We start from the raw sequence: 22946 nt of genomic DNA, 5'->3' as shown, positions 1-22946 counted from the left end.
GGTTTCTGAGGGAGAGGGGGGGAAAGGGGAGTGAGGGGGAAAAGGGGAGGGGGAGAGAGGGGCTGAGAGAGCACCAGCCAGGAGAGCCGGCGAAGGGAGAGGGTGAACTGTCCCCGCAGCACACTGAACAGGGAGATTCAAAGTGGGCGCGAACAGATTGGGCAATGGGATTACAGACACAGGATACTGCAGGGGAGGATCACAGGCTTGGAATAAACCGTACATTTTCCAGGGGTGAGACAGAGAATACCATTTCACTAAAATATAACACCACACTGTATGAATGTGCTACAGTGCTACTAACATGCAATGGAACATTGTGTTGATTCCTCATTCATATTGTCAGGATAAAATCTATTTTAAATGGATCCTGATGAACAATATTCAGGGTGAGCTCATCTAAAGCTTATCAAAAACACTGCTCCCAGGAATTTGTCATATCTAACAAGCTCCTGTGTTTTAATGAACAGCCTTGGACACTTTTTTTGCCTGAGTAAGAAGCCAAGTGTGATAATGTTTTCTTCTCACACTTTCAAAGAAAGTTTCCAACCGAACGTGTGGCCAGCGTGGAACATTGTTAACACCAAAGCCCCTCTCCTGCAGCCCTAGAAACAGTGCTCCAAAGTGAGACCCTTTGAGCTCTCCTGGAGCGGCAGCTGTGACCAGCAAAGCCCCTGTGAGTGGGGCCTCTCAGAGCCAGGGAACTCCCAAGTTTGCTGTACTCTGAGGATCCCTGAACAGTGATACCCCCGACTCCTTGAGGCTCCTCCCTTCACAAAGGCATCTGAAGTGGGTATTTCACTACTTTTGAGGGGAATTTTTCACCTCTTACAGGCTCTTTGTGTCTGTGTGCATGCAAGTATGCATATTCTGTACCAAGTGCACAAGAAATGCTGCTCTCCTAGATTCTCTAAGTACTTTAGATTTGTAAGTTAGGTCTGTAAGTAAGTTACTATTGTGGCGCAGTAAATCCTCTATGAGTCCTTTGCTAAATCATTTACCTTAAGTTAGAAGTTAAGTAAAATGCTGGTAAGTTTAAGGTGCTGTTAAGTGCTGTTGGACCTTGCGGCCATATTCCCTTTTATCCTTCTTTAGGCCATATTCCTTTTTATCCTTACCCTTTCTATTCTTTTGTTTCCCTTCCCACCCCCTTTCCTCCTCTCCAGGTTGTTTTGGGGGTTTGGATTGGTTGACTCTGGATTTTTGTTTGCTTCTCCTCAGTGTGCTTTAACCATCTAGTAAGAAGTAGAGTGAAAATTGCCAATTAACTTAGTCATACTGTTACTTTTCTATTAAACTGTTTTTACTGATACTTCTGCACAGATTCTTTAAGCAATCTTAGAACACTCATTCCTGATGGTGTCATCTGCCGGAGTAAAATGAGATCATTGAAGTACTCAGTATAGACAGGTGAAGCACCAATCTCATGATTGGTATTTCTTTTGCATAAAGACAGTTCCTTGTGAGAAAAATGCTTTATCTATCCCTGAGTGCAGCAGTTGTTATACAGAATTGAATCAATTTATTTATACATAAAAAACAAGTGTGCATATTTTTCTTGATAATTTTAAATTCTCTTTTTCTCATTATTTTATTACTATCATTTAAAAAAACCAAGAAACAAAATAAAAAAGCAAACAAAGAAAACCAGTAATAGAAGCAGTCAGCAAAGTACACACGTGCAAAAATTAAAGAATGTTTTATATTTGAAATCTCTCCGGAGAATCTCAGGTCACTTGTATAATAACACTTTTTATTTTTTAAGGTGATTGAGAAGGACCATTTGCAGTAAAGGCAGATTTGCCCAAATTGCACTTCTGGACACTGCTGTCTGACGATAGACATTGAAATGTGCAACAGGAATAAATAATTATTGTGTTCACAGGTACGGTAATTTCCATAATGAATGCCTTTGATGCTATCCCATGCTAGAATTTGGAGCTGTAAAGTTAGGTAGATAAACATTCTATTGTGTTTATAGGTGGTGGACCTTAAATACATAAAGTCAAAGTAGATTTGCAGAAAGCCATGCAGAAAGTCAAAAGCTAACCAGGAACAGAGCCTTTGTTTTCTGACACTCAGCTGCATGCTTTACAAAAGCTGCATTCTGAGTGTTAATCAGAGCCCAAAGATTTTCTGAGCCCAAACTGGGTGTCTTGTTTCAGAAGCATGTCCCTGAAAGGTGGCAGCAGATTGTGAACATTTTGATGAGATCTCTAACTTCTCAGGAATGAAAGGGCAAGCTATTTTTGTGACTGAATAGGTTCACAACAGGACTGAAGTTCAGGCTAGTAGAGACACTTGGGCTCATCACAAGGGCTCCAAGGTGCACAAATGCTGCACCTGCAAGATTTGCTCTTCCTCATGTAACTTCCAGTTCAGAGCAGACCAGTCAATGCCAGGAGTTTGTAATGGCATCTGCAACCGAAAGAAAAAAATCTACTGTCCAGATCAAAGTTTTACTCTGCTTTTAGGTGAGGAGCCTTGATTGCTGACTATGAGAGCTATCAGATTTATTGCACAGCATATCTAATTGCTTGATATGATGCTCTAATTCCAAAAATGCTATTAACCCACAGAATAAATTTATTGCAATTGAAAAAAAGGAGTGATTATTAATTGCAAGGCTTTGGATCTTCCTCATTATTTACTGAATCAGGAAAGTTTTTTCTCACTGTAGGTCAAAGAAATACTGGTATATGGCTCTGCACTGCATATTTATATGTGTAGACATATTCTTCCAGAATGTCTTCATTTTGCTAATTGTAGCAATTTGAAAAAGATTTTCAGAAAATTTCTCTTTAATAATGATATTTTATTTAGGCAAGAGGAGATCTATCTTTCATTTTATTATTTTTAAAACTTTATCAGCTTCTAGCTGTACTAGATACACTGGAAATCCAGCAGCAGGATTTTTTCAGTTTTAAGGCTCATGCTTACATTGAGAAATCATAATACCCCTACTAATAATGTAATCCATGACATTTAAATTATTAGTGGACTGTGATCAAGATTATTACAAATATTATAGTGGGTTCTAAAAGTAATTATAATGGTGAACTCCATTCTATAAATTAGCTAAAGGTTTACTTCCTGTTTTCCATTTTTTTTGTGGTATCTTCAATATTGTGCCTTCTACAGTGACAGATACTTCAGTTGTTTATTTTGAGCTGCTTTAGAGGTACTAATATTGTGAAACAATCTAGAAAAAGATGTAAAAAGATATATTTCAAGATGTAAAGTATCTTGAAATAACTCAGACTGCAGATGGATTTGTTCACATATCCATTACCTCAACCTTGTACATTTTTCTCTCAAACTTTCCAGTTTAACTTTGTTTTATCTGAGGATTATGTTAATACATAATTCATTTAGCTCATTTGTATTTCCAACTCTAATATATTTTTCGGAATAAAAACAGCTTTGAACATTTTGCCTCTACACATTAGGTCGGTCACGAAGGTCAATTAACGCATTTATTTCAGAAACTGTGACCTCACAGCAAAAATTTCATGTTTCCATTAGTATCTCACATAAGATAAAGCTGCTGAAAAATCCCATGCCATTCCTAAAGTAAAATCTTCTTTTTGCACACAATGAGAAGAAAATCAGCTAATCCTAAACCAGTTGTAAGGAGGCTGCTTCCATTTTTGTAGCACAAAACTGCATGAAATTTAAAGTAAATTAAGAAAAAAAAAGGCAAAATGTCCCTTTTCCTCATCTATTGCTACACGGTAGACTTTCAGAAATGCATTTTCATTGACTCCTTTTCTTTTACTTTTCTCCAGATTTGGTTTCAGTATCATTGTTCTGTGCCTACAGATACACCCTATTTCCCACTAAACATGCAAACCGAGATGTGAAAAGGGAATGTAATGGGATTTAGCGAAAGGGATCTTGATACTTCCAAACAGCCCTATATCCAAAAAACATGGGGGATAAGATTTTCTTAGGAAATCTCTGCTACTAACTTACAAGACAGAAAAATACCAAGGTGAATGTGTGCCTGTTCTCTGCGTGCCAGCAGTGGGTTACAGAGAAACCTGCAAAAAACTCCATCAAAACCCAGAGCAAAGTACTTGAAACTTGTAAAAAAAAAGAAAAAAAAAATGTACAAAGCTCAGAGGAAGTTGTAAGAGAAGGCAGTTTTTTGTTTGAACAGATTCAATATTCCCTGCTTTAAAACAGAGATTTTTCCCAAAAGGCAGATATCAATTGTAAGTCCAGTTGTGGCTTCCTTACTCTTTATGCTTGAGAAAAAAAAAATATGTTTTATTGAATATTCTAAAGGTTTAGGATAAAGACCACTAATGCAGAAGTGATCTGAATTTCTTTTAGATGTTTGAAAGGATGAGAAAAGCTGTTCTTTTTCTTTCCAGGAGGATCTGCAACTGACTACTTACTCCAAATATGTATGATCAGTAAGAAAAAGCTTAAAATAAAGTCAAACTTAATACTGAAAAAAACGGGACTTTGTCCCTTCTGAAAAGGAAAACCCAGTTGAGCTTTGTATAACTTGATGGAGAGATTAACTTCAAAGGGAAGATAAAACTTACTGATAACAAGCAGGAAATAGCTGCATCTATACATTGCTAAGATTTTAGTTGTGACTTAAGGTTTAAGTCCACCCAGATTTGTTGCAGTTGTCAAAGGAATAAATTCAGTAACATGTTATCAAATATAACCCTTTTAATGATAGTAGTGCAAGATATATAATTTATTTACCACTGTTATTCCCTTTTCATGTAAGAATACATCAATGTTTCCTATCTTCCCAGTTTCATTTCTTAAAAGAGTGATTTTGATCAATGTATTGAAATAGGAATTATTTAGAAGCCAAGGCATAGACGTCTCCTCTTGGCTTGCTGGTGGTCTGCACATTATCTATACATACCATCCTGAAAATCCTTATGTTGTTTGCATAGTTCACAGTTGTCTAGGGGAGGAAAGGTAGTTACAGCATTTTGAACAGAAGAATTGGCAAGTTCTCTGGAGGGATATTTCAATCTTGCAAGAAAGAAATTTCCCTTCCTCTCTTTCACTTTTGAGCTAAGAGAAGAAGCAGAGATGTTGGGAAAAAATGCCATCTGATTCTCATTTCTCATTTGTTTAGATTTCCATTTTCCTTTCAATTTGCTGTTTTTCAGTCTTTCTCTTAATGCTTGTTTTCTAGTGCAGTGCTCTCATTTTTTGTCTTTAGTTTCTCTGTCCTCCCATTTTCATGCAGTCTTAATCACTGTACCTTTTTTACCTTCCCATTTTGTCATGTTTTATTTCCATACTTGGGTCCTTGTTGTGTGGTCTGACAATTTCTCCCTAATTTCAGTTGTTCGCCGTGATCAACACCTATCCACTGCCTTGAACTCTTTTCCTTACGTTATTCCCAAGATTCAAAGGATTTTATTCTTCTGGAGCTCCACTAGTAAAATTTCTACACAAAGCCATCATATTCTCTCAGAGCTTCCTTTTCTGTTACCCCTTAAAATATATAGAAATGCTCTAAGAACATCACAGAGAGGGTAGGCTTTCACATGAGGTTCTGTGATCTCAAGCCTGTAAATCTGGCTGCAGTTCTAAACTTATTTTTTTCTGGTGATCAAGATGACTTTTGGCATTATGGGCTTCAAGCCACTTTAAGGGTCACTGCTCTCTATTACAAATCATTTATTTGCTTATTGTAGTTGATACACCCACCAGTGTGGATAAAAGAAAGTAATCAGTAGTACAGACTGACAGACTAACATGAAGAAAACCAACGCCAAGAATAAAACTTCAGGTAAATTATCTGAAGCAGACATCAAGATCACAGAAAAGCAATAATAACTCCTGATGTGGAATTTGGGCAAGTCATGGCATTGTCTACTGGTTCAGAGTAGAATATTCAGAGTAGAATGCTCAGAGGTAGAATTCATAGTTTCCCACTCAATGAGGAACACTTGTGAAACTGCAGATGGGTTCTAACACCAGAGTTCTGTTTGGATGGAAGTTTCCAGATGTTTCAGCTGGCAGAAAAATACTTCAAGTGTGCTACTAGACATTAAGTTTGGAGATAGCAACAAATAATTCAAACTGGCTTTATAGAAGTCCTTGGTAATCTTCAGATGTGGCACTCGACCATGGGCAGAGGGCAAGTATGAGTCCTGTGTATCTCTAACAGTCCTGTAAATCTAGGGGTGATTAATTGGGTCATCTGCTTTCTGTAGTGTTCTGAATTTTATTCACTATAAATATAGTGAATAAAAGACACTAAGGATGTTCTCACAACAAGACCCCAAGCCCTCCATTTATTCCTTTTCAAGGACAGTCTGTATTATCATAGCACAGATATTTGGCTGCCCCAGTTAAGAGAGCTGACTTTGAAGTGCTGCCTCAGCTGGGTTCAAAGGTAAAAACTCCATAAATAGAAGAGATTGCTTTGTATACTGAAAAGAAATTGCTTTTGATATTTTTGCTCTCATTTCCTGTTGAATGTTTTATACTTAATATGCTATTAAGCAGATGTAATGCCCCATCTCCACAGTGGTCTTCAAAGTTTCAAAGCACAGAGTGTTGCCTTCAGGATTGATTCAATCTAAACTCACTGAGTGAGAAGGCAGCATGGTGCAAACTATCATGTTTTTTTTTGGACAGTGAATATATGATTTTGAATTCTTTTAGAACATCTCTTTGAATATAATGGCTACTCTATCTCTTCTTTCTCTATTCTTTATACAGTTTCATGGGCAAAATATTTCATCCTGTTAATTTTTCACCACTCTTTTAATTGTCTTTGAATTCTCTAGCTACTATTCACCAGGCCCTTCTTTACTGGCTGTATTTGTTTTTATGAATTTGGGATAAATCATATGTTACCTATTTATATGGGCTGCAAGCCAGGCAGTGTGATATATATAGCTTTTATCTCTATGATTACCAGACTGGGGTTCTAAACACAAAGTTAAACTTTCGGGTTTCTGGTAAAATTATGAGAAGAGGTGGGCATATAAAAATAAACTCAGCAATTTGAGATGAATGAGGAGATGATAAATAGAGGATGCTGAATGCTGACTTGCCCCTTATTTCCCATCACCCCTTGGGATCTTAGGCACTTGGATCAGTACAGTCGTCTTTCTTCTCCATGTGGTGAGTTCACACAACAGTGTGAGGTTTTTCCTTTAAGGGCCTGTGTCAAAACCCGCATACATTGACCATACAAATTACAATATTTGAGTCTCCTATCTACCTCTATTGTCAGAAATAGGCCTTTAAAAATGAATGCAAAGTCTGTGGAGCCAGCAGAGGTAAAGGAGCATCAATCAGGAACACAGTTGCTGCTGCACTCACTTAAGTGTGAGAGGCCTGGAACCTAGTCTTGACTTCCTTTTCCTCTTATATATTTAATGTTAAAGTGAACCTTGCAAACAACAAGATACTCTATCCACTTCTGCCTCTGTTTCAGCAAATAGTGTGGTAGGTATTCCTCTAATCCACTTCTATAGAGGTGTGTTTGCACTGTAAAGAGGTCCTTATCTTGACCAGTGGAAGAGGTAGATCTGTATCACTTCAGGTCAAGGAATCTTTCCCTGGATGAATGTATTAATGCCTATCCTGTTCTTCAAAGGGTGTAGGCTTCTCCACATTCTCCTGGTGTTATAGGCAGTTAATAGAGGAAGCAACAAATGCTATCCTTTACAAAGACTTTGTGCATGCTCCCTGTGTACCTCCTGAAATATGTGCTGATACTGTTGGTATGGGGGATTATAAGGAATATTTTCCTTCTCTTTGTCTGAACTCCAACAGATTATATACATGGGGCTCACTAGTCTGTTTGCATATCTTCCCTGTGTGCTTTTGAAGTATTATTCCAGAGATGATAATGAAGGAAAACAGATATTGTGTTCCCATTTCAGACTGGCGTGTTTTATTAGCAATTATGCAGAAGAAGCACAGAGTCCTTCTAAGTCAAAAGGAAATAAAAAGCAAGTTTTCACAGTTTCTCTCTCTTTTAATGACTTGGTTTGTTTTCATATGGGTAGTTTGGAAGAGTATCACTGGGTGATAAAGAGGGTGTAAAAAATTGACAGTATTAAATGTGTTAGATGCTCACAGAAATTCACTAGATTTTGTTGGTTTTGTTGCTGCTGCTGCTGCTGCTGTTGTTGCTTCATTGTCTGATACCTGGCACTCATAGTTAGTGAGAAAGGTAGTTCATATGCAGACACCACCATTTGTAATGAATTTTTGTCCTAGATAAGAATATATTATCCAGGTTAAGTTACATTTTTTTAGCTATGAAATAAAAGTATGATTATGATATGAGTTCAATAAAAACTGATATGGCCAAGACAACTTTCCATAAACACTTATTTTTAAGTTTTACATATCTGATTACTAAGAATGTTATCTGGGCTGGCAAGAGTTGAAAAGATTATATGTGCTTTTCACAGTAATAAAGATAACAGACATGAAGTATCATTTCAGTTTATCTTTCTCCTTTTAATTAAAAATATCCTGCTATTAGAGATAAGTGGCATCTCATCAGAAGCAATTTATGGCTAGAAGAATTGAGTCCGATCCCTGTAACTCTGAATCAGAAATGATAAAGGATTTACTGTAAAGTGTTATATATATTCAATGCTAATGCTCTTAGATTTACTGCTTAAAATGCAGGCTTTATAGCCTTTAAAGATAAATCTGATTTTAAAAATAACTAAATTAATTTTTAAAAAATCATATTTTTGGTACCATATTTATTTATTTTCAGAAAGAAAATTGCCTACTTATCACAATGCTTGTTAACTTTTTCATTTTATAAAGTTTGGAGCATGTATACCATGTCATGGTGTTCTTGTGCAATTCTGTGAGAAAAGGGCTGCAAAAGGGCTGTCTGAGCTGCTTTTATAATTCTGTGGTCTATTTCCAAAGACTTTTATAGAATGGGAGCTCTTAACATATCAGTGTTCTTAGTAGAATAATTTAAGCTCTCTGTCCAAGGTGTTCTCCCCATCCTTCTACCCCCAGAAAATATCCTACATATCCTAGAAGATATTCTAGATGCTTTATCTTGCCTGGTAAAGCCACTCTTCATGGGTGTATCCAAAGACCTATAGAATTCTTCCATGCCTTGTAGATCTACATCACTTGATGATTCCCATATACAAGAAATCTTTGAAAAATGGCTATAGATCAGGTTCTCTGTGTCTTGGCCATTGAATGTCCTTCTGTACACTGCTTACTGGGTAGAAACACCAGGCAGATATTCAGATATTTGTGAACTTCTTCTAGCACAGTTTAGCATCTGCCAACAGAAGGGCCTAAGGGTGTGCCACAATATAAGGGGGGTGATGTGTTAGATGCAGTATGGTCATGCTTATAAATTTATTTGATATTACCAAGATTGAAAATAGTAGAAGATAATATTACCATGCTACATGAGTCTATAATACTCTGCTGAGCACTCCTGGATAGCTGCCTTTCCTGTGTCCCTGAGGTGTGATAGGAAAAGGTAGGACACAGTTGGCCAGACACAGCAGTGATGGGAAAAAGGGTATAGACAAACCATTCTGCAAGGGAGCTGCAACTTTCCTCCCTTGTACCAGGACAGATGAGTACCCATACTCATGGTCATTGCTTTGCAGCTATCTAGTTAAATAGTGGACAGAGCTGGACAGGTGAATCAGTGATGTAATCTAAGATATGTGTTACAATTTCCTTCTGTATGTACTCATAGAGGACACAGGCTCTGTACAGCCCTGAGGAACAGAAGCAGAACTTCTCAGGTCAGATTGTGGAAAGTACCAATGTCAGGCAAGAAGTTTTTAGAAGATGTGTGCCATGCTTGTATTTATGTGCATAAATAACACTGTGAATGTGTTCAAATACAACTACTTTAAAAATGCATTTCAGAAAACTTTGCTGTTGAGGTCAGGCGTTAAAATTAAATACAAATTTGATCCTACAGTGCCTGAATGGGTCATTTGTCTAATCTTCATGGGTTGTGTAAGTATCAGTATTATTTCTAGGAACTGAGCTACAACACAGAAAAGGTCACAAGGAATTTTACATCACAGCTGTATCTAAGTACGAAAAAAAACTTTATATGAGGCTCTTCTACCCCTCCACTTTGACAGATGAGCACCAGTTACAATGATAAGCAATAGCTAACATCTGCTTCTGAGGTGGTGGAATGCCACTTACACTTTTCCATGGCAAAGTGGAGAGTTCTGACTTGAAGAAAAGTATGTCATAAATGCTAGTCAGTTTTCTTTTTTATTGCACAGCTAACATTACCAGGAAAGCTCAGAAGCCAGCAGCAGATTAGCCTAGCTTGACTAAACTACAGGAAAAGATAAAAATTTTGCCCAGTGAATTTGCTTACAGCATCAATCACTGCAAAATCTGTCTCAGTGTTTGCCTCTATGCTAGTAAATGAAATATAGTCATGCCATAGGTCTGACAAAGATATGTAGTCATCCATACCATGGCCATGGTTCCTTGTATGCTGTTGATTTAGGTCAGATAATGTACTGCCAGGTGAATCCCGGACTAGTTTTCAGGATGGACTAGGACCCATTCCTATTAGGAAATTTCTGTGAACTACCCTACAAAGAGGGGATTTGGAGATTTTGTGTTAAATAATATTTTTCTATTGCAGCTCTGGACTTTTCTCTGGACTACTTTTGTTTTAAAAATAAACAAATTTTCTGATCATTTTTTCTCCCCTGCAGGAAAAAAAGAGGAAAGGGATTCCCCTGGTGTCTAAAATGACAGCATGTCCAGAGGGAAATCCTCCAACCTCTACCTTGGCTCTCTATAACAGTTCAAAGTGAGATTTTCCTAGGCAAATAAAGGTTGTTCCATCTTTGAACGGTAGTCTTCCTTGAGTCATGTGCATGACCCAGTGCTCTATGGGAAATGGCCAGCTGTGCCATCTGTTTGTAGCCAAGCATGACAAGTTTCAACCCAGGGCCAGAGACCCCTGTGAGTCAGCTAACCTGACCAATCTCCCCAACCTGAGTGATGAAAGATTTCCTGTTCCCATTCCCAGTGTTTTCATTTGCCAGAGCTAGCCCAGTGCTCCTGCAATTCCTCTCTCCATCATACTCGGAGGGCACTGACAGGGAATGTGCTTTTAGAAGTGCTTATCGTGACAGGCACCAGACCCAGCACTCAGCTATGTAATGGTCTCATTTACATTTCATGATATTGGATATGTTGATCACAAATTAAAATTAATAAACTGGTGCATTCCAAATAGTAGATGAACACATACCTATCCCAGGATAAACATCTCAGGAGCAGCAGTATTGCAACACTGGCTGCAGCAGCAGTCCCACTTTTATCAGTCATACTGTTAAACACAAAATCTTGTTCATGGACTAAGAGGAAGCACACCATATGTATATGCATACACAGTCAATTATTTCTTGTTTATATACCTGTAATCTTACAAATATAATTAATACTAGTCTGTGTCCTGTTATCTAACATAAAATTAAAGAAAACTAAGTTAGAATGTTTCTAAATGGGAAAGGTCTCTGTAATATGTCTGAAATTGTAATAAGCACACTTGATACTTTCCAGCCCTTCTCCTGATGGTATGTTCACCGGATCACTGCTTTTCTGATCCTAAGGCAGGTGGTTTCACTCTGGTGGTGGTGGTGCTTTACAGTGAATTATCAGCATCTGAAGTCTTTTGCCAAATGAATTATGATGTTCATATTGTTGGTTCCTTACTCCAGTATCCACCTTACTTTTATGTGCTTTCTAACACCTTGTGGTTCTTCATTAGTCTGCAGCACTCTATTACACCTGCATGCAAGCATATTGTATATCATGGCTTTCATGTATGTTAAATATTATTCCTTTGTTTTCTTTATTACTCTATTCCTTAATTGATCATCAGGGAGTTGTTTGTAGCTGAGGGGTCTTTATTGTCAAGATCATCACATGCCTGCACTGCACTATGTTGCATCCAGTGCCTCTGCTTTTCAAGGACTCTATTATCATCCTGGACTTGTATTTCTTTACACGATATCATTTTGTAAGAGTTACAAACCTATCATTCTCTACAGAATAATTGTTTGTTACCACTAGCTATATAAATCTGTCATTGTGCCACACAAATATAATGAGAAAAACAAATTAGGCACAGGCTACTGGTCAATCAGAGAAATTACTGCCACAGCTAAAACAAATTAATCAAATCTGCAGGCAGGCCATTAAATGTTCAGATTTATCAGGCCTAACAAGCCTTTTTCATGAAGACTTGCAAATTCATTACTGAGGTTATTTTCTGTCACTGTTAATGATCAGTGGTAACACCACATGGCTATGATCCTGTGCTTTCATTGTATGCAAGAGTGCTTATAGCCTATATGTGAAAGTACTCAAGATATACTAATCATTTCTCTGATATATTGTAATCCCTATATACATCAGTAGAAATTGGAAATGCTGTCTGAAGCACAGTGTTGGCAACTAAAGCATGATGATTTGAAGGATGGGTAGAAGTAGATGCTGCCAGGTTGGTGAAAATGACACAGGGTATATCTCAGTATAATGTAACTACTCTCTGTGGGCAGGGGAAATACTAGAATTTGCATTACTTCAAAGGTTAAAATGTTTCTTAGTGTTTTCTGCAATATTTGCTGCTATTTTATGGTCAAATAAATACTGTGAAAATATACCTACATATTACTCTGGGGGAAAAAAAAGTCACCCTTGAAACTGGCAAAAAGTCTTGCACAGTGTTTTCTCTTTGGTTTCTGTTTATTCATCTCTTTATAGCTATGGTTATCAACTGGAAGATAAATAGGTATCTATAATGACTTCCATAACCACCTGAGAAATTGTACCTGATATGTAACACAGGTATGAGCAGCTAGTATTTCTCAGCTTCTGAGTTTCTTAAAGAAGGGAGGATATAGTAACCTTTTCTTGTAATGCAACAGCAACATTGTTTAATGGCTAAGTCTGAGAAGGGACTTCTACACTCTTCTATCCTTCCTCACCTGGAGAATCTATAGAAGAGTAAGGCTTTTCCTATGCGCCTCAAACAGGAGGATAAGAAGAACTATTTCTATTTGCTTCTGCTTTTGCAAAATAAACAATCGGATCCGCTTGATTCAGTTTTGGTTTTTGCAAAAGTGGAATTCTGAATGGTAATCTGTCCATATTGTATATGTAAAGCAAAATCCCTCCACGCAGATGTTCTCACTCTCCAGGACTCTTCCACTGGTTGTAATCAAGTACTGTAAAGCAGGACTAGAAGATTGATTGTATTACCCAAATGATGGAAATTTAGCAGTCCTGATCCAAGACTTTGTGAATCCCACTGCATTGCTAATGCATTCATTCTGAGAGAAAGGTCAAAAAGCTTAAAGAGATTTCTGTCCTTTCTGCTTCATTTTCTGACCCGTGAAAGAGCTACAAAGAGTGATTGACTACTCAGGAAGTGAGGACAACTTGGAGACTGAAAACCAAATAACACCTGGGAGAAATGTCCAGAGTCTGATCTCATCTTTGTCTGTTGGGCATGCAGTCTGGTTGCAAAATACGATGCAATTTGACTGCTCTGTTCAAGAGACAATTGGGATTAGAATAACAAAGGTGTGGTAGAATAAGAATTACCTGCATTGTTTGAGTAATTTTCACAGTGCTTTCCTAGGCTGTGCTTCGCTTAGCAAAGTGCTTGGTTTAGTGTTTCTTGCACAATTTTTCCCACATCCTTCACAAAGAAAAAGTAATTCATGTAAACACAGAAGAGTGGCAACAGAACCATAGCAGTGTGCTTACAACTTGAATGCCAAAAGTAATCCAAAAATCTTTCTAAACTGTTGTATGTTTCCTTGTTTGTTGTGGTTTTGTTTTACTTTGGAGGGGAGGAGGAGGGGTGAGGAAGGTGGAGTGGTGTTTTTTTTTGTTTGTTTGTTTGTTTCATTTTTTTTATATCTGCAATTTACTAGTTGCAAAAATAGATACCAGAGAACAATTAGGTGGAAAATTAATGTTTTAGATTAATTCATTGTTCTTCTTGTAAACATCCGGTGGGGTATCACATCCTGGAAAAGCCACTCAGTTTCACTACATATGGAAGTTAAGGCTTGTTAGTTCCCATGCACTGGCAGACCACAGTTGATTTGCATGCACACACAAGAAACAGATCTTTCTCTATAGTCAGATATGTAAATAATAAACGCATCTAGAATTGGGAAATTAATTTTCTCATGTTATGAACTATTACTTTTTTTGCAATATAATGATAAATGAAAATAATCAGTGAGCAGATTACCATGATTTGCTTCCAGGTACGTGCTCCAAAACTATTGTATCCAGTCTTGCTCCTCTGAATAATTTTCCTTTATAATATTTACACAAAATCAGATTTAAGGGACAAAAACCATTTATATTATATAGGCTTGCCCTCTCTTCTGTTTTCATCTTGACTTCTTAGAATGCCTCTTTCTCCAACTCATCAGCAGAGCAGTAAACCTTCATTTAGAAAACTACAGATCTTTAAGTCTCCTATTTCCTACTTCTATGATTGTATTCTAAACAGACTGTGATTAAGAAGTAATAGCATACTTTATGCCCACGATAGGAATTTGGTTATTTAGATTCTTTAAAATAAATGCTCAGACCTAATACCATTAATTCTTGATTCAAGTGCTCTGCATAATTAAGCAGTTTCACTTTTCAGAGTCAAAAGAATCATGCCAGGGCATGTGATGAAGAAAAGAGAGAAAAAAAGGTAGGCAAAAGGAAAGGTTTCTTTCATTTTATACTATGCATGTATCTATATAATTTATATACATACATAATATTTTATTTTTATATATGCTGTGAAAGGATGCTCTTAGTAAAGTAAGGTTATTTTAGCATGTAAATTTACAAACAAGCAGAAGCTGGACATTAATGTGGAGATGTACCTGGTCTCAGATGTTATCCCGATGTTTACAGACTGACTTAGACTTTGATCATTCTCACTTTGGTCAGCTTGTATTGTGTCAGAGTAGTCACTCCTTTGTTTAAACATCCTCACAAATAGTGGTATGAAATCTATAATGGGCACATATGCCTCAGATAAATATTTGACATTCTATTTTTGTCTATTTGATTAACAGATGCAGAGGTTTGTACTCAGCATTCTGCCAAATTTTACCCAGATCTTTTTCACACAAACTGAAATATGCACCTTCAGTACTTTAATTAATATTATGGTTTGCAGATCAGAATAATTTTATTTCTTAGGTAAAGAGGCTTGAAATATAATCTTAAAAATCCTTCCCCTGTTTTCTTCAGAAGCTGTGCAAATTCAGAGGCAATCTGCATTGATAGAATTAAAATAAAAAATCCCTAAAATCTCTGGAATGATCAGATTGTCTAAAATACCTCACTTAAGTTGTCAGCCTAGGAAAAAACCTTGTTCTTTCTGCAAGACCTCTTCTTAAATAATTCCTGTGTAGCTATAAATCTCCAGGCTCTATTTTAAAAGCTATGACAACTAAGAAACACTTCATTTAATTTGTTCCTCCTGTACATTCCTCCCATCCTTTACATACTTTCTACAATATCATCAGACTACATCAGATGACATTTTAATTGTAATTGTCAACTAAATTAAACACCCTTAAAAAGGAAGTACATCGGGAATTTCATGCAAATAAGGATGACAGTTTCATGGCCCATGACCTGGGCTGCCTTAATAGACTGTGCTGATTGACAGGAAAAACACTGCATTTTTCATAAGCAGTATCTCCATTGTGGTGAGTGTTACAGTCACTGCTACAGATATAGAACCAAAAACTGTAGATTGATGAACAGCAAAAATTATTACTTGGCTTCAGAATTTGTAGAATGCATAAGTCATTCACTGCATCACAGTCTTCAGGTTACAAATGCATCTTTTAAAGATTCATAGCCTCAAAACCCCCATTTGGACAATTTTACAGGATTTGTTGATTCCTATAAAAAAGTGTCTTTTCAAAATTTGTCCTGTAATCTAGCAGCCCTTATCTTAATGCAGTTTTTCTTGACAGACTTGTACACTGGTATGCTTTTAACAAATGTTCATAATTTTTTATACTGTGTTATGGAAAAGAAAGTTTATAGCAGTTTTAGATTTCAAAGTTACAGTTACTTCAGCTGATATTAAAAAGTCTGTGCCAGTTTAAGATCAATCAGTGATTTGGAAAAAAGGCACTCTTTACTTTTAACATTAGGATAAGTTGGAGATCTGGCATCTTTACATAAGAAATCACTGTTCCAGTAGACATTTCATGCATTTCAAAACGACCTAAAGTTTTATGTAGATTGTAAACAGAGCAAACATTTATTTAGAAACCAAGTGAGAATTATCTCACCAAGACAGTTTAATTTTGGTCCCAGTCTCCTTTAAAATGGTACTTATACCAATAATAAGAAATAGAAGAGGATTGTAAGAATTTTAATGCAAGTCTTATCCACGAAAAGTCATTTTTTATTTTAATTATTATTATTATACAAAAGTATAAGTACTTTTGGTAATTGATTGAGAGGTGTGGCTGCAGGAGTTAGCGCTGAAGTTTCTTCATAGGTATGGCTAAAGGCAGGGACATTGTAAAGGAGATTTTGAAACAGCATCACCCCACTCCTTTGAAAATACCTTTGAGATTATTTCAGTAGTGCCTTGTTGATGTTGCAACAAAGAAAATAGTTAGGTCAGAGACATTAACATTCCTTTGGCTATGCTATTTCTGTTGCATGACTAGACAACTGAGCCCATTAAACTAATCCGGGTTGGTGTTTTCCCCAGTTTGACAGATCATGTGGATCCTTATAGACCCATAAACAATGTACAACAGAACCAAGCTCCTTTTTTATTCCTCCCTTATTTTTTTTGAGCAACAGCTTTGTTATCCCCTAGAACATAAAGTCAGTTCTGTAAAGTGGCTCAAACTTGCTCAATTTTGAGCAACTTTGTGGTGCCACGGGACTCAGGAGGATTTTTTTATGCACTTAAAGTGAGGATTTAGGCCTTGCTAAATTGAAACTTCACCTGACATTTTTATGTGCTGGATTGAACCTCATTATATGCTTGTTTCAGTCAAATTAACACCTGACCTCTAGCAGCAGGTCTGAAGAGCAGTGACCATGAAATCAAACTGCTTTTATTGTTGTTTTGGAAAAGACATCTGCAGTCTTGACTACCTGCTCTGAACAGTCTTGACTAGCTTCCGAACTGCTTGTTATTGCTAGATCTGGCTGCACATTGGCAGACAGAAACAGTACTGTCAACTCATTCATGCATTAGAGGGATACTTTGATACCTTCTTTCCCCTAATATTAATGTATTCAGTCAATTCTGTAGATGTACTTTCTTGATTCTATTTCATAATTGATGACAAATGTGTTTCTTGATTTTTTAGAGCTCCTTGAGAATTAACAGTATTATACTTTCAAATGTTCTCTTTTCAAGAGTGCTGTCTAATGTTTAGAGCAGAAGATAGGCAATGAGTAATCTTAAATTTAAATCCAAACATTTATTTTTGAAATGTTGTATGACACACCCTTTCTTTCCTTTGATTTAATTTCTCTTAGTACAGACTGTATGATAGCACTGTATAAATATGTTTTGAACTATTATTGAATTATAAAAGCAATTGCATAGTTTACATGATCATATTTTGAGAGTGCTACCATTCATATTTATGAGAGATAATGTACTGTGTCAGAGTCCTGGCTCATCTGAGGCCTACTGACCTGCTCTGACCACAATCAGAGAGAATGTGATGCATTTCAGTAAACCTCCAGTGCCATGGAAAGAAGAGGTTGTATAATTTTTCCTTTATTGTCCCTTCACCAGCAGCTCTCCTGATACATCTGTTACTCACCACATGCCAAAGCCTATCACAAGTTGCTTTGTCATGCCAGAAAGTTTTTACTTCCATCCTGTTCAATCTGAAATCTGTGAATGAGTACAGCAATAGGTACCTGTTTTATGAGCACAACAACCTATTTTCAGAAAATATACCTTCATCCTGACAATGCAAGTTTTGCCCAAGTGCCTTTGAGGAATTGTCCCTATGCTATTTCCACCTTCTCTGTCTTCCCAGCTGCGCTCACACAATACACTGACAGGAGAGGCATCCTCTAGCAAAGTATCTCATCCCCCAACATTTCCTGGCAGCTGGAAAATTTCCAGACCTTAAGGCTGGTATATTTTTCTTATTAACCTCTTGCACTTTTTTCTAGATTTCAGTTGTGCTCTTGTATTGTAAAATGCAGGCAAACCCAGTGGGAAGAAATGATGATATCCAACTCCAGTTCAGAAGGCTGAATGATTTCTTTATTATAACTATTCTATAATATATTAATATACTATATAAAGGAAGATACTAAAACTACAATCCTACTTGTTCTAACTACCATATCTAACTAACAACTTGTGACCTTCTCTCAAGAGTCCAGACACAGGTGGATTTGATTGGCCATGAGGCTCAAACAATTCTCACCAGAATGCAGTCAAGCAATCACCCCAGGTAAACAATTCTCCAAACACATTCCACATAGGAAAAACAAGGAGCAGAAATAGAAATTGTTTTCTCTTTCTTTACCTCTGTGCACCTCTATGAAAAATCCTGAGAGAGAGAGAAATGTCTTGCCACAATCTTGTTTAAGCAGCTGATGTCTTCTCAGCTGCTAAAGTCAGAGGTTACAATACTAAAGCATTAGAGGTGGGAATCAAAAGTAATTTTCAGATGAGAAAACATTTGTTTCTATTTCAGACTTTTCTGGAGAAAGCAGCTGCCAGATTCAAGTTTAAGATGAAATAGACAAAAAGGGAAAGTGGGTAAATCATATCCTAGTAGATGCTAAGAACTGAGATGTAGCATTTTTCTGTGTGCCTGTGAGGCAATAACCTTCTAGTGCATCATTGAGATAGTCTCTGGTTTCCGAATCTGTTTCCAGGCAAAAGTATCAAGAGTCCCACTTGAGCTTGATGAAAAAACAGCAAAAGTGACAAATGAGAAGTGAGCACTAAACCCCAGTCTTTCAGTTACAAGGATTATCAACTTCAACCTTTGCTACAAATTAAAAAAACAATAATGGCCTTCAATAAATTCTGACTGGATAATAGACCATTATGTGGAAAAAAATTATATGCATTTATTCTTCTCAGCTGCACTGTTCTAAATCAACTTCTACCTTCTTGACTGACCACATGTCAGTGAATGGATATTGCATTTAGTAGGCCATTACACTGGTCCACCATGGCAGTTCCTGTGTTCCTATCACGTTTTAGTCTCAGATCTGTAATCAGTCTGGATGGGAATGCAAATCTTTGACAAATTCCTTTTCCTGTTCATAGAAGGGTTATTTCTTCTTTTAGCTACCAACTTATAGTGCTGAATAATAGACAGAGGCCTCACATAAATGTGCAAGAACCAGGATGTCGTAAATTTTTGTAAGCTTGCTGCAGTGCAGTCTGAGCCATGTCTCTCTCAGTCAGTCTGTGTCTTTGAGGTCCACCTGCAGAATACAACATTAGGAAAGAGGGAAGAAACAGGAGAAGCACAGAACCAAAGAAGAAATGTCTGCTGTAGGTTTTACCAATGTTGCAAGCCAGCGGTTATGCTGAATCTTAAACTTGGTCAACCCTTGCTTAGCAAGTATACATAGCAGATGCCTCCCAATGCTTAGCGCTCTCATGGATTCAGATTATTTAGAATCCAAGCTCAGTTTCATATTTGCCTTATTCCCTTGGTAAACTCACTTTCACCTGGTTGCAGTAGTCTGACAGTCACTACTCTTAATATTCTCACAATGAGAAAGGACTCTCAGGGCTCATTTTCTTTAAAGGAAGGGACAGAAAAGAAAAAAAAATCATTAAAAAACATAGGGAATTGTGTCTCCACAGTGCATAGTATATTATGTGATTAGTCTTAAATGAACTAGTTAAAATAACCACTTAAAAATTGGGGTATAATCCTGAGGAATGCCCTTAAAAATATTTCCTTACCTTCATTGAAATATGATAAACAGTTATTCATCTATAACTATCTTGTCATAACCATTTACAATTTTTTATCATTCAACAGGATTGAAATATGGAAATATCAGTGTTTCAGGCCTAGAGGGACTGTATGACATTTCACTTTCTGGAAAAGTTTTCAAGAATTTTAAATGTTTTACTCTGTTAAACAAGACCTTTCTTGTTTTCTTTCATCCCCTTTTTTCAAAGCTGCTTGTTTTCTTTGACAAATGCTCATAAGACATCCCCATTAAAAAAAAAAAAAAAAGTTTTTATTATTATAGATCATAAAGTACGTTATGAAAAATATCATATTTGGCCCAAAATTGCTTGGTCCTTAAAATTATAATATTCAGAGACTTCTGTCATCTCAATGTTTCTGATACCTTAAACATATGCTTTGTTCCTTTCTTTTACTCTATAGGTAGACTGTAGGTGATTTGGAAGAATGATTTTATTTCTGGAATCAGTTTTTACAGGACATAGCACAGAGTGCTTTGACAATGGTTCTTGGGATAGCAATAACTTTTAAAATCATTATTTCTTCTAAACTACTAAATTTAAAATTATGTCTCAGAATTATGTGCTCTAGAGAGGACTTATAGACTGTGTAAAATATAAATGCAAATGCCTGGGGAGTGGTTCTAACATGGGCACTTGTACATGTTTCATGACATCACTGTCTAACCATCCGTGTGTGCATAATGATATCTGATCTGCATAGCTGGCTGGGAAGTCTGGTTTTGTGGATCCGAAATCCAAACTTTCAGCTTACCCTCTTTACACTGGCAGGTTCATGTCTCTATCCCAGTAAAAAATTACCCTGCCCCACATTTTTTTTATTATAGTAACTGTTAATTGATAATTAAAAAAGATAACCCACCCCATGCTAGTGGGCTGTTGGGGGTTTTAATGTACTCTGTGAGAATAGAGGTGATACTATGATCAATCTTGTGCAGCACTGAGAATTACTTTGAAATATTAACACACTGACCCTCTATTAAGAAAGGTACAGAGGGCCTCTGTATTTCCAAAAGTTACTGTTATATGCCAATTGTTATACTTATGTATAAATAAAGATATCATATATTTACTGGTGGGAATAACATAGAAATTTACCAGCATGTACAAAAGGGAAAATCAGATGTCTTCCCTGTTGCTAAAATCCAGACTTAAGAGCACGATCACTTTACTTTTGGGATACTAGATGTTTCTTTATGAAATTGCAAGTCTCACATGTGCTGCAGTATACATCCTTCCTGTACACTTGCAGACAGTAACGTACCATCTTCAATGACAGAAATAAGCAGCTGCATAGCACAAAGCCCAGACGCCAGCTTTCACGCCTGAGCTCAGCTGGAGTTTGACCAGTGGAGAGAGCCATGCTGGGGCTGTCAGGGATGGTGCTGCAGGGCCTCTCAGCAGGGAGAGGCAGGAGCAGGCCTGACTGTGCAGCTATGTCTGTCCTTCTGCAGCTGATGCTGGATCAAAGCTGTGCAATGCTCTGATGTATTTGCAGCCTGGTGCAGCAGATAGGCCTCTTAAGAAACAGAGATAAAACTCCTAAGCATTAACTGCAACAGAAGGTCACTTTTTCTAGTGGTTGAACTACAAACCCCAGGTTTGGTGAGCAATGTTATAGGAGCAGAAGGACTTGATTCAGAATTTAGTTATGGTAGTTTGCTTTAGAAAGTTTATATCACTATATCCATCTCTTATCAACATACAAGAATTTCTGTAGGGCTAAATCCTATTTATCTTCAGCAAATACCTGTGTTATGTAGGACACAGCTACTCTATGCTTTACTAGAATCCCTCTTTGTATTTGCTGAAAAAGTCATAGATATATTGTAGAGCCCCAAAGCTGGCTGAGTAATCCAATAACATGGCTAACATAAAATAATAGGGTATGAAGAGAACCTTGTGAATTGAGAAGTGAAAGTAGGACAGTACTAGTAATGCACCTTCAACAGAAAAGACTAGAAAAACTACACGGGAAGGATAAATTGTACTTCTGAAATATCAGAGCAAAAATCTATTTAATGAAATTCATTGAACTTCTGCAATTCCATTCGTACTAGGTTATTTTTATTTTTGCAGTGTTTGTCAGAGGAATCATTATTACTACAGAGAAAACTGGTTTTACTCAAATCATCCTCTTTATCTAAGAATATCAAACTGATTTTCAAATTGAACAAAGTCTCCCAAATAAATATCCCATGTCAAGATCATTATTCAGATATTGTATGGGGAACGGGAAACATGATGGTATTGGGTATTTTGCCTAAGGTAGCACACAATGTTTGTAGTAAGATAAAATTAGAAGTGATATTTTCTGACTTGCTAGCGCAATTATTACCCTCACACCATCCATTTTTACAGCAGCTAAATGTTGAACTCTGTGCTTTTAAATTTTCAGTCAGCATACAGATTAGGTGATCAGGTGGAAAACAGCAATGCTGTTTCAAACACGGACTATGAATTTTAACAGTAGATCTTCAGATAAACAGAAATATGTTTAACTATGTACTTCTATCACATTATTTTCTTTTTCTGAAATGTTCAGTGACCATCAGCTGTGCCTTATGTGACAGACCACAAGATAGTTATTGTGCATTCTGCAGTTAGTCGTCAAAAAAGGATGACTCACTTCCAACTATGAAAAAGTTAATGTCTTAGAATTTTACAAACTACCTCTAATAATTAAAGACATAAATGTATCCTTGTTGCTGACTCAGCCATAAGATATTGCCTTTCAAAGAGATATAGAAAGTTTTTATGCTTATTTAATAAAGAGACAGGAAAAGCAACTGCAAAGCATTGAATGCTTGAAGAGTTTTTGCTTCAGAAGGAAATAATAAGATAGGGGTTTTTAAAATATAGGCTTGATTTTAGTTAATTTGTTGTTAAATATATTGACTAAAGCAATTCAGAGGTGTAACTGTAAATACAC

The sequence above is a fragment of the Anomalospiza imberbis genome, chromosome Z (genome assembly GCF_031753505.1).
Source record: "Anomalospiza imberbis isolate Cuckoo-Finch-1a 21T00152 chromosome Z, ASM3175350v1, whole genome shotgun sequence".
NCBI classification, from domain to species: Eukaryota; Metazoa; Chordata; class Aves; order Passeriformes; family Viduidae; genus Anomalospiza; species Anomalospiza imberbis.
This window is presented reverse-complemented; position numbering follows the sequence as displayed.